A 13,156-nucleotide genomic window follows, 5' to 3' on the forward strand; every position below is an offset into this window, starting at 1 on the left:
AGCTTCTTTTCCATGGGTCCAGATGATGAAGATGTCATCAATGTAGCGCAAGTAGAGTAGGGGCATTAGGGGACGAGAGCTGAGGAAGCGTTGTTCTAAGTCAGCCATAAAAATGTTGGCATACTGTGGGGCCATGCGGGTACCCATCGCAGTGCCGCTGATTTGAAGGTATACATTGTCACCAAATGTGAAATAGTTATGGGTCAGGACAAAGTCAAAGTTCTGCCACCAGGTTAGCCGTGACAGTATCGGGGATACTGTTCCTGACGGCTTGTAGCCCATCTTTGTGTGGAATGTTGGTGTAGAGGGCTTCTACATCCATAGTGGCTAGCATGGTGTTTTTAGGAAGATCACCAATGGACTGTAGTTTCCTCAGGAAATCGGTGGTGTCTCGAAGATAGCTGGGAGTGCTGGTAACGAAGGGCCTGAGGAGGGAGTCTACATAGCCAGACAATCCTGCTGTCAGGGTGCCAATGCCTGAGATGATGGGGCGTCCAGGATTTCCAGGTTTATGGCTCTTGGGTAGCAGATAGAATACCCCAGGTCGGGGCTCCAGGGGTGTGTCTGTGCGGATTTGTTCTTGTGCTTTTTCAGGGAGTTTCTTGAGCAAATGTTGTAGTTTCTTTTGGTAACTCTCAGTGGGATCAGAGGGTAATGGCTTGTAGAAAGTGGTGTTGGAGAGCTGCCTAGTAGCCTCTTGTTCATACTCCGACCTATTCATGATGACGACAGCACCTCCTTTGTCAGCCTTTTTGATTATGATGTCAGAGTTGTTTCTGAGGCTGTGGATGGCACTGTGTTCTGCATGGCTGAGGTTATGGGGTAAGCGATGCTGCTTTTCCACAATTTCAGCTCGTGCACGTCGGCGGAAGCAGTCTATGTAGAAATCCAGGCTGCTGTTTCGACCTTCAGGAGGAGTCCACCCAGAATCCTTCTTTTTGTAGTGTTGGCAGGAAGGTCTCTGTGGGTTAATATGTTGGTCAGAGGTGTGTTGGAAATATTCCTTGAGTCTGAGACGTCGAAAATAGGATTCTAGGTCACCACAGAACTGTATCATGTTCGTGGGGGTGGAGGGGCAAAAGGAGAGGCCCCGAGATAGGACAGATTCTTCCGCTGGGCTAAGAGTATAGTTGGATAGATTAACAATATTGCTGGGTGGGTTACGGGAACCATTGTTGTGGCCCCTTGTGGCATATAGTAGTTTAGATAGCTTAGTGTCCTTTTTCTTTTGTAGAGAATCAAAGTGTGTTTTGTAAATGGCTTGTCTAGTTTTTGTAAAGTCCAGCCACGAGGAAGTTTGTGTGGAAGGTTGGTTCTTTATGAGAGTATCCAGTTTTGAGAGCTCATTCTTAATCTTTCCCTGTTTGCTGTAGAGGATGTTGATCAGGTGGTTCCGCAGTTTCATTGAGAGTGTGTGGCACAAGCTGTCAGCATAGTCTGTGTGGTATGTAGATTGTAATGGATTTTTTACCTTCAGTCCTTTCGGTATGATGTCCATCTGTTTGCATTTGGAGAGGAAGATGATGTCTGTCTGTATCTGTGCGAGTTTTTTCATGAAGTTGACAGATTTCCACTTTATACGGCTAAATTCAGTGCCTTGCATAATCACAGGTTTCAGAGTAGCAGCCGTGTTAGTCTGTATTCGCAAAAAGAAAAGGAGTACTTGTGGCACCTTAGAGACTAACAAATTTATTAGAGCATAAGCTTTCGTGAGCTACAGCTCACTTCATCGGATGCATTTGGTGGAAAAAACAGAGGAGAGATTTATATACACACACACAGAGAACATGAAACAATGGGTTTATCATACACACTGTAAGGAGAGTGATCACTTAAGATAAGCCATCACCAACAGCAGGGGGGGGGGAAAGCCTTCCATGGTGACAAGCAGGTAGGCTAATTCCAGCAGTTAACAACCTCCCTGATGCAGCGACCCCTGGGGAAGCAGTGAGATCTGAAGGGACTGCAGCACTTGACTACAGAAATAAAAAGTTTGAGGGTGGAGATTGTAAAACGTAGATGAAGCTTTTGGATGTTTTACAAATTAGATTTTTTTTAAAAACCTGTTTTTAAAAAACCATGTTCAGCAAGAGAATATATTCACAACGCTGTAATGACCTGGCTTTCTAACTAAGCAGATTATAGCTTATGTCATGAAACAGAGTTTGAACGCACCCTCAAGATTGGTACTGTGTCATGTCTCATAAACGCAGCACCCTCAGGCCTTCCCAGAATTCAGATAAGCAACTCCCAAGGAAAACCCAATGCTGCAGGAAGTTGTGGTGCTCAGTAGCTGGCTTTTTGTTCTGAGTCAGTACTGAACAGCTGCCCCGACCTGGAGTTAAAGAGCACCATGTTGCTGGACAAGTAAAAATAAAGTCATGGCCACTTGTGTTCATTAAAGTCACATGGGATTTTACCCAAGAACAGGCTGTGACCCTGGGACTCTTAGCCCAAAACATTTGGCTTGCATCACAGTTATGAGGTGAAATCCTAGCCCCATTAACGTCAATGGCTGAATTCATGTTGACCTCACTAGGATCAGGATTTCACTCATAGTCCTTTATCATTTATGTGCTCTCCATGATATTTTGGGGCATGGGGGCAGAATCCCACCTAAGAGGGATTGGAGGTCAGATGAGATGGTTGTAGGGGTCTCTTCCGGCCTTCAGGTGAATTAAAGTAGGGGATCAGAAGCCCTGCCTGTTATGTGGACTGGGGAGCAACGCTAAGGCTGAGCATCTCTCCGCACTGCTAAGGTCGCAGGCCCAGCAAGGATGTGAAGCTGGCACAAATAATATTACGTAGGAATGTCTGTCCTCTTCTTGCCTCTGCAGGAGAGATGCCTATAATGGCATCATTCTCTGAACGACAAGCTCTCCTGCCCTTAGAGAGTGGGGTATAAATTCATTAGCCAAATTAAGGGCTTGTGGGTGAATCATGACAGGCCTGGTAATCTGATACAGGGGCTTGGTTCTTTATTAAAATACAAACAGAAAGCTTTTGGTGGGTGGGGTTTTTTTATACAGCCAGATTTCCTTCTGAAAGGCCAGCAGAGGAAAGTGACATGGCATACGGCTCCCTTTTGTTAGTTCCAGAAACATGAAATAGTAAAGGCAGTGGCAGAAGGATAACTGCATCTTTACACTGTTTGATTAGAAATAGCTATAACTTCTATTCCCTGTGCCTTTCCAGTTTGTCTGTCCTTCCTATTGCTAATCTAATCTTCCTTCCTTGTTTAGCTAATTTAATGTATATGGTTCCACATTATCAAAACACCTCTCATTACTTAAAAGCGAATGCTCTGCCATTTCAGACCCCTTGTTAATTTTTATCTTATATAGTCATTTTGGCCTTGTCTATGTAGGAAAAAGCATTGTGTGAGAGAACTTTAACTACCATGACAGTCCTTACGACTCTTGTTTAACAGTGGTTAAGGGGTTAGTTAAAGCCTGTGAGTTAACTTCTTTTCTAGCATGATGCATTTTGCCAGTGCATCTGAGGCCTTAACTGTTGATGTTTATCTTTCTTAAAAAGCTCTAAAGTGGTGAGTAAAAAACCCCCAAAGAACACAGCTACATATACAACAGACGGGCAAGTGTACCTTGAGATATATATTATGGATGGAAAATCATTGTAATACACCTACCAAGCCATGTTCACTTACTGCACAATTGATGCCTTCACGTTGCAGTGTGGGAGATTTGCACGCCTTCGCTACCTGCGTCACTAGCTCTGCTCATTGAGGAATTGGTGGGGTTTTTTTACCTAATGGCTTTTGAGGTGGTAAATTTTTAAATGTATTTAAATCTAATTAACACAGAGAAACAAGTTGGGCTAGTGAACAGGACGTCAAGAAACTTGGGCTGTCATGTGACCTTAGTGATGGAATTTAGCCTCACTGTGCCTCAGTTTTTTCATCTATAAAATGAAGATAATTATGCTTACTCACCTTTAAGTAAATCTATAGATTGAAAATGCTATATAGATGCTAAGTAGTCTTATTATTGTAATGTCAGCGCAGACAACACTAAGATTAAGATACAGCACCATACGCTGGTAGAGGTGCTAAAGTTTTTGTCTTGTATTTTATATTGTTGTTGTATCAGGTCTTGGGGTTTTAGGTCCTGCCTATCTGTGCTGGAATTGGTTTTGCAGTGGTCCAATAAATCCATGTGAGGCTAGAAGTGACTGTTTTGGTTCTGTATGTGCATGGACATGTGTCTATGATGGCTAATAGTTAGCGCACAGGACTTGGAATCAAGCTATCTGAGCTGTCATATGCTCTGATAAAGCTGTTTTTTGTTTTTGTTTTGTTTGTTTGTTTGAAAGCAAAAGAAGTTCACTGGAGGCTTTACAATTTTGTTACTTGTTTTTTTTGAAATTTCAGCAAAATATTTCAACTGTAAAAAAATTTCAATCAGATTGAGACCTGACAAATGTTTACAATATTTTTCATGAGCGTTTCTTAAATCAAAAACTTGAATTTTGAGGAAAAATGTCATTGAAAATTCAAAATTTAGAAAGTTTTGACCAGCTGTAGCTCAGAAGAGATTTTTCCCTGAGAACAGAGTAACCTATACAGTGTTCCCAACTTACAATTTTATCACAAGTCTTGTGTCAACTGTTGTTTTTCTTAAAGTCTCAGCTCCTGGAATCCTTTGAATATGTAAGAATCTCAGCTTTCGCTTTTTAAAGTAGGTGTTTAGACTACATGTTTGTGGAGATAAGCGTTAACATTTGACTTCAGTATACCCTAAAAAATAAATGCAAAAAGCGGAAAGCAAATAAAAAGAACTCAATGTGTATTTTTAAAAATCTCATTATTTTTAAGCCAATCTGATGATTTGGGGGAGGAAGGAAGGTGGGGGCTGACTCATTTTTCCATGTTTGGGGTTGGCAATAGTATAATATTCCACCCCATGGTTTTCTCTGAAACATCTAGTATTGGTCACTATTGGAGACAGGACACTGAACTAAGATGGACTATGAGTCTGAGCCAGTGTGACAGTTTGGAGCCTTGTGGGAAGAGCATACATTGCCTGCTATGTGCTACTAGCATTCTACATTGGCATCCAAGAGGATAAGGGGCCGTCAGCTTCTTCGGAAGTAGACTGTGAGAAGATGGCTAGTAAGAGGAGAACACTACAGACAGAATTCCCAGATTTGCTTTGTTTGGTCAGAGAATTTGACCACTGGTAATAAAAAAGAGAGCAAGAGACAGCAGAAGTGTGCATTCCCAAGTCATGCCAGAAATAAAATAGTCAACAAGCTGCTTATGACCCCTTTTTATTAATGGCAGGGCTTGAGTCCAGTGCCTTTAAGACCTACACCTGTTATTTCTAATTATTATTATCAAGCACAAGTGTACATGGTTCGTTACAAATGAAGAAAAGATCCCCGCCCTAAAGAGCTAACAATCTCACTCATACTTAGCTCCTGATGGTGTATAATTGTAGTATTCTTGCTGATGAACTTATTTCATACATGATGCAAAAAGAGGGAGGGCAGGTGTCCAAGAAAGACAACATCAATAAGCTGGTCCTTCTCTAAGGGTTAGATTTATAAGAGGTTCTCAGCCCAGCTTCCCTTTTAAAACCACTTTCTTTGAAGGCACAATTGGTGTCATTTCACTGCAGCAGGGACTAGAATCAAGGGCTCACAGATGAGTGCCTTAAGTTGCAGGCTACAGAGTCAGTCTCTCTCTCTGGCTTAGTGAATTTTTAAGTATTTTGTAGAAAGTGTAATAGCTTCAACGGGAGCTATTGACTTACCCCATCAGACCTTCTTAGAACCTCTTGTGTAAGGCATTGGCATGGGAGGTTGGAGCCTGGGGTTCAAGTCCCTGCTCTGACTCAGGTAGACTGGGGATTTAAGCCAGGGTCTCCTGCATCTTGGGTGAGTGCTCTAACTACTGGACCGGGGTAGGGGAAACCACCATCATGGCTTCTAACCTGGCTTAGGTGCCTAACTCTAGAAAAGGGTTCATAGCTGTGAATCCTGAGTGACGGGAGGCTCCTCCCTTAGGCCCAGAGTGAGGTACTGAACTCCCTTTGAGGCATGGGGCTTAGGCCTCACCCCTCTCTTCAGCATTTCCTATTGGCTCCCTTAGGCAGCTCCCTGCTCAGCTTGCGGGCTTTTGTGAGTCCCGTTCTTAGGTGCCCAGCTCTCTCCCTGCACTGTACACCTAACCCAGGGCTGTGGCATCTGCTAGGTGGCAGGGTGCCTAAACATTAGGCATTACAATGTTGAATCTAAGTCCTTTTGTGGATCTAATAATCCATGGTCCACTTAGCTTCTTCCATCACAGCTGCGGCTCATCAGGGAGATAACAGCACTTAAAGGATAGTTGCCATGTGATTCTATGTTCCACTTTGTACATATTTTACTGGGAAATGCCATTTACATTTCCAGTACCTTCCCCGTCCCCCCTCCCCCACAAAAATATTCCAGAAACTGTTCAGAAATACATGTTGCTCATTTGTTTTTCTTCTCTGTTTCCTTCTCTGAAATTTGTTGTGTGGTTCAGAAACATAATTTAGGGGAGAACAAACAGAACATGGGTTTGTTGAACACCAACTATTTATGCATTACAGACAACAAACCACAGGGCCTGTGCAAATGCTACTTATGAAACCAGACACAAACTTTGGGGTATTTTTGAGAGGGTTGAATGTTGTGGGATAAAACTTGAGAGATCCATACCATTGGGGCCAGGCTCCAAGAGGGGAGATTAAGATATTTCTCAGTACTTTTTTTAATAATACTGAATTGATGCCACTACTGAGCTACCCAGCTGTGGCAGTGCAGAGACCTTCCCTGGATAGGGTCTGGGGTGATTTTGAATGTCTTTGAGTGAGAGGCTGGCTACTTACCTACATGCCAGAGCTACCCAATTGGTCTCTGGCTAGACTAGAGTTTGTGTCCTGCTTTAATTTTGAGCGAACTCACACAATTGTGGATGTTGGTCCAGACACGCTGCAAATGTTTGTTCTAGGGCATAAGCAGTTGTGGTTTAACTGACAAGGTTGACCTAACCTGATCTGAAATGCTTATGGAGTGTCTGGGCTAACACAAACAGTTTCCTTAGTTAACTCAGGTCAGGCCTTGCCTAAATGAGGCAATTGCACTAAATCAGTTTTTAAACCAATGAAAAGGCTATGTGACATGCTTATTTTGGTGTGAGTGGCTTATGTTTAGCTTAAACCAATTCCTAACTGACTTAAGCTGAACCAAAATTAGCCACAAATTGAAATGTGCCCATACAGGCGCTCATACCAGTTTAACAAAAATAGTTTAGAATTGTACTGTTAGTAAAACCAGTGCACCCTTCACATGTAGGCAGCGCCTTAACTGGCAATCAATTAACATGGCTTAAAACAGGCCCTCAAACCCTTATCAAGACAGCCCTGTGGAGCACCCTGGGAGAAGGCTATGACTAAAATAGTTCTGAAACCCACCTAGTGCATGTCTTGGTGCTTAAGTCCCATCGGCAGTGCCCAGCAGGCCAAGCTTTTGAAAATAGCATTCTTGCTTCTGTTTCCCCATCTGCAAAAGGGTTGTATAGGTCTGAGGGGGGTATTCTGAGGCCTAACTACTTTGCCTTTGTAAAATGCTTTGATGGGAGCGATGTTAAGAGCAAAGTGACAACTAATACATTTTATAATACTGATATTTTGATCATGTTAAAGTGCCACGTGCCTAGCCTGGGCACATGGGTGGCAGGGGGAACCCCCCCTTTGGGAGCCTACCCCCCTGGCCCACCCCTTCTGCCTGAGGGCACCCCATCCCCGCAACTGAAGTCCCTCTTCCCGGAGATGTCCCGTATGTCCCCACCATGGCTGGAGCCCTGTGTCCCCCCACAACCAGATAAACCCCAGGCCAGCTGGAACCCCCCCAGCCACATTGCGCCTCCCCTCCCCTCCTGAGACCCCCCAGCAGCCCAGTGGGAAAAGCTTGTCTCTTGCTGAAGAACCTGAGCTTTTGATATGCCCCATGCAGGTTCCAGGGTGGCTGAGGAGGATGTATGTGTTACTCAGCTTCCTGAGTTCATCAGTAATCTCCCTGGAGCCCATGCCACATTCTCAGCCACCTGGAACCTGCATGGGGCATCATAATAAGCAAAAACTTCCCGTGCAAGTCCAGTGGCCGCAGCTATGCCAGGAGAGGCTTAGTCTGCCCTTGCCTATTATACCCGCCACCTATGCTGCGCAGTGTTTATTACCAACACCCATTCACTTTCAAACCAAGCAGGTTTGCAATTAGAGAAGGAAGGAATTGTAGCCAAAAATGGAGGGGGCAGGGGAGGGTGAACCCATCAAAATCCCAAACCATGGAAACATTTAAATCAGCCTCTTTGTCAATAGTTTAACATCCCCTGAACCCAGTGTTTTTTAATCTTCCCAGACAGTGCATTTGTGGGGGAGGGGAAATCCTCTCCTATGCTGTGACACTGTGTGCAAAGTTTCAGCCTAGAGGAAGCTTTGATCACCAGATTATAGCTGTAAATACAGCATTGTGCCTGTAACACAGCAAGCTGGAAATGGCCCTGCGTATGTATAGTTTAAGTACTTTTTTCCTGGCTTATGGCTCATGCTTTGTTGAAATTGTCCATGGGTGGAGCGGCTGGGGCATAGACTGTATAGTGGGTCTATGGGGATTTTGTAGTCCTGGCACTAGGTAAGTTGGGGCAGACCCAGAGAGGGGCTGGAATGCAGCCACTGGCTCCATGAATGTCTGGCCACAGGCCTTCATACTGGTGTGTGCAGAGATTTGAACACAGGTTTTCCGGCACCTCAGATAAGTGCCCTAAATGGCGTATCCTGAGCTGAGTGGCTATTGGTCTCTCCTGTGGAGGTGAGGCCATGTTGTCTGAACTACTTAATAATCACTGGGGAAGTAAAAGTGTGAGAATGGCGGTATAGCCCAGACATTGGGGCATTCACCCAGAAAGTGGAGACACAAGTTCCTGGTCCAATAATTATTTCTATGGGAATTTAGGCACCTACAGGGTTAGACAGCCACTGAATAGGGATTTGGGGGGTTCTAAATTTCAGACTTCAATGGCTAAATCCCTTTATGAATCTAGTGCTATGCTCCTAACATGTCTCAATGCTTCTCCCAAGAGACCACCTGTAGGGGTCAGGACACGGTTCAGTCCTATTTAGTCCTTGTCCCCTCTGATGAGACTGCGACCAGGTTGCCAGCTGTGGTGGTGGTTAGGGATATGGACAGCTCTCTAGTGCAAACTGAGCTGCGACCAACCACCCATTTCATGTAGAACATCTGAGCTGCCTTCTGATGGTAACAGCTTTTGGGCAGTACCAAACTCTTCAGCATGAGAGCCTAGAAGTGCCAGGCCTTAGCCTCTCTATATCAGCCTCATCCTTCACCACCCAATCCATTTTTCCTGAATACTCCTGTTCTTCACCTGTTGTGCATGTATGTCACATGGTGTGCACAAGGCAAGCTGAGATGGGTTGGCATTTTTAGGGCAAGGAAACAAATACTTTTCCTAGATTTAATGAAAGAATTGTGGATGCAAAATGTAAGTGACAGAGAAATAAGAAGCAAGCTATCCAATTAATCTCACTCTTAGTGGTCTCCTGGGCCTGATCTTGCAAACACTTACTCAAGTAAATATGTTTTCTCTTGCACATAGTCCCATTGGTTTTAATGAGAGTGCTCACAGCAGTGTTTGGAGGATTGGGTCCTTGTTTTGCTCACCTGTATTTCTCGTCTAATTTATTGATTCCTCTAGTGCTGATGATTAGTCAGTCTGTGTCACATGTTTCAAGTATTCAAGCCAATTAACACTCTTTCTGGGTGAGATCCAGATCTGCTCCATCCCACTGAGATTCCTTGTGATGGTAAAGGCAAAAGCTTGTTCATATACAACACATTGAAATAGAATTAATGAAAAGCCAGATCTGACTGACAAATGAAATAGTCTTTACTTTCAGAAGCCCCCCAAGAGGTCTTTATTGGGTTCTTCTCCCCCAGATCCTGGAAAGGAATAACAGCTATTACTAAAATGAGTATGGGAGGGGGTGGAGGAATTCAGTGAGCTTAATGAATGGAATGCAAGTGGAGAAGAATAAAACAAGTCCCCTGTTTAAATAGTCTCCACCTTCTAGATGCATGGGCTCCCATCCACTCCACCATTAGAAGATGAGTATTATACAGGGCTCTTACACAACACATTATTTATTCCCCAAGGACCAAGCCATGGCCCAGTTTGTGCTGCAGTACAAGGGAGTAAGGTGCTTGTGCTGGCTACCTGCATCATGGACAATAGTGTAGCTACTAGACTCCCACCCTGAATGAGTAGGCAAGAAGAGGCAAGGAGTGGACAGAGCCTTGATTCCACATCCCCAGTATGCTGGTACCCATAACTCTTCGCACATACCAGGGGACATTTGCTGTGCTGGCTGGAGACCTAGCACAGTTTACTCCCTTCATGGTGTAGTGGAGGAACAGAGAGATTGAGAGACTTTTTGAATGTCTGAAGCTGTGATTCTCAGCACTATGTTATGCCGTCCTTGTGTCAGAATAAATCATATAGTCATGACCTGGCCCCAAATTTGATCATTCAAGTAGTCCCTTGTAGATTGGTTCAATTTTAAAACGCCCATTATAGATACTGAAAGAGCAAGCAAACACCAAACCCAGATTAATTTCCACGGTAATTGGAATTTTTCAAAAGAATCATGGACAAGGTAAAACCTTGACCCTGCAAAACACTTAAACACAAGAGAAACATTAATCACACAAGTCAACTTTGTGCAAATATGTTGCATTTAAGAAAATGCAATATAGTTTTGAGAGACCAAGACTATAAGGGGCTACAGTCTCTCCTATGCTCCAATACAGCTCGGGAGGGGCAACAGGGCAGCAGCTGCCCCAGGGCAGAGCTTCCTGCACACATGAAATTCTCCACTAACTATTTCTGGTCACTCTACTAGCTCTTTACATCCCCTTTGTGCTGCTACAAAGTGGACCTAGTGGCTGAGAGAACCTGGCCCAATGGATTTAAAATGCCCCTGTAATATTCCGTTATTTTAAAAGGGCCAAATACATATTTCCTTTGCAAATGGTCCTTAATGGATGAGCTCACTGAAAAAAAGTCCCCTTATAAGACATAGTGCATAACGTCTGCTTAAAGTGATTGGGAATGAAGCACAAGGCAGAATTGTATGGATGAGTCTTTCAGTGATGTGAATCAAGTTGGGGGACTTTTTAAAATGCAAGGGTTGCAAATAAGCAGTGCTGTTGCATATTCTTTCATTCTCATAGATGTTTTCAGAGAACTATTCACAGTGACTCCAAGATCTCTTTCTTGAGTGGTAACAGCTAATTTAGACCTCATTTTACATGTATAGCTGAGATTGTTTTCCAATGTGCATTATTTTGCATTTATCATCATTGAAAATCCACTGTTTAATCTAGTTCAAACAGCAATTGATCCATGCCCCACACTCTAGAGGAAGGTAAAAAAACCCCTAGGGTCTCTGCTAATCTGATCTGGGTGGAAATTCCTCCCTGACTCCAAATCATGAGCATGTGGGTGAGACCCACCAGTTGGACATCTGGGAAAGCATTCTCTGTAGTAACTCAGAGGCCTCTCTGGCTGTTGGAGATATTTGCTAATAGCAGTCATAGATGGGCCATGGGCCGTTGTAGGCAGTCCCTTCATACCAAACCATAAACTCATCAAGCTGTCTCGAAACAAGTATATTCCCCCTTCCCCCCACAACACGCACACTACTCTCCTTGGAGGGCTGTTCCAGAACTTCACTCCTCTGATAGTTAGAAACCTTTTTCTAATTTCAAGCCTAAACTTATTAATGGTCTGTTTATATCCATTTCCTCTTCTTTGAGTGCTGTCCCTGTGGGTGCTCCACTCTAGGTGATGGTGTGCCCCGGCGCTGTTGATTGGAGATATTCAGTAGCAGTGCCTGGTCAGGACGCACGCGCTCAGCTGTTGTCTCGCGGTCTCGTTAGAATCTGCCTGAGCACGCACGTCCTGCGCCCCCCTCAGTTCCATCTCAACCATCCTCTGCTGAAGACGGGACTCGGGGCAGTGCTGATTCTCTTCCCTGATCTCTGTAGGAAACAGTTGCAAAGAACATAGGAATAGTTATTAGTAACATCTCAGTTGTTTCCCTTCCTGTAGAGTAGTTACATAGTTTAGTTTAAAAAAAAATATTCACTTCTGGCTTGTCTCCTGCTGAGACACATTCCCCTGCCATTTCTAATTCATTATGCCAGGGGCTTCAGGATTTAAGAATTGTGTTTCCTGTCAGAACTCCATGCCAAGGTCACGTTGTGTGAAGTGCCTCGGCGAAACCCACATCCCCGCAAAGTGCCTCCACTGTACAAGCCTCAAGACGAGGGCTCATTGCGACAGGGATCTGCGGCATAAAATGCTGCTAATAGAAAAATCCCTACAGCCGCTTTTGGAGATGGGGAAAGTTAAACCCTCTCCCTCACACTCCACGGCCAGATCTAAACCAGGTGGGAGCATGGCTTCACCCTCTCTGGAGCAGAGGCAAGAAGCGCAACAGCCTCAGAAGAGAGACTTTAATAAGGGTAAAGGGTCTCCCGCGCGATCCTTACCCTTTGCACTGACAGCACCAAAGGCAGGTGCCTCAGTCTTTTCAAACGCCTCCGCCATGGCTCCCGTGGAGCACAGGGGCAGGTACCCAACCTCCCGTACCGGGAAGGTTTTCTCGGCACCGGTCCCCTCAGCACCGAAAATAGATGCGGTGCCAACAGTGCGTTCTACCCCGGTACCAAAAAGAACGTCGGCACTGAGCCTGCCTCCCGCCCCGGCACCAACAGCAGATCCCCTGCAGGGCACCTCCAAGCGACCCACGGCACCAGGAAGACTCACACTTAATAACCCGCCTGAGCACGGATCATGCTCAGCGCCGCCCAAGGAGCAGGAGCAACAGTTTCTCAGTCAGTGTGACTCTCTGTGGCACTTGAGCCTAACTCCCCACTCCTGGACACACAGGGCTCACTTCGCTCTCCCCACCTGACCTGGATACCTGGATCAGCGAACCTGATATGCAACAGCCAGTGGAGTTCTCCCCACCTGCCTCTTCTCCTCCACCGGAACCTTTTCCACCTCGGGTCATGGCTCACAACCATC

Source organism: Dermochelys coriacea, chromosome 2 (genome assembly GCF_009764565.3).
Source record: "Dermochelys coriacea isolate rDerCor1 chromosome 2, rDerCor1.pri.v4, whole genome shotgun sequence".
Taxonomy (NCBI): domain Eukaryota; kingdom Metazoa; phylum Chordata; order Testudines; family Dermochelyidae; genus Dermochelys; species Dermochelys coriacea.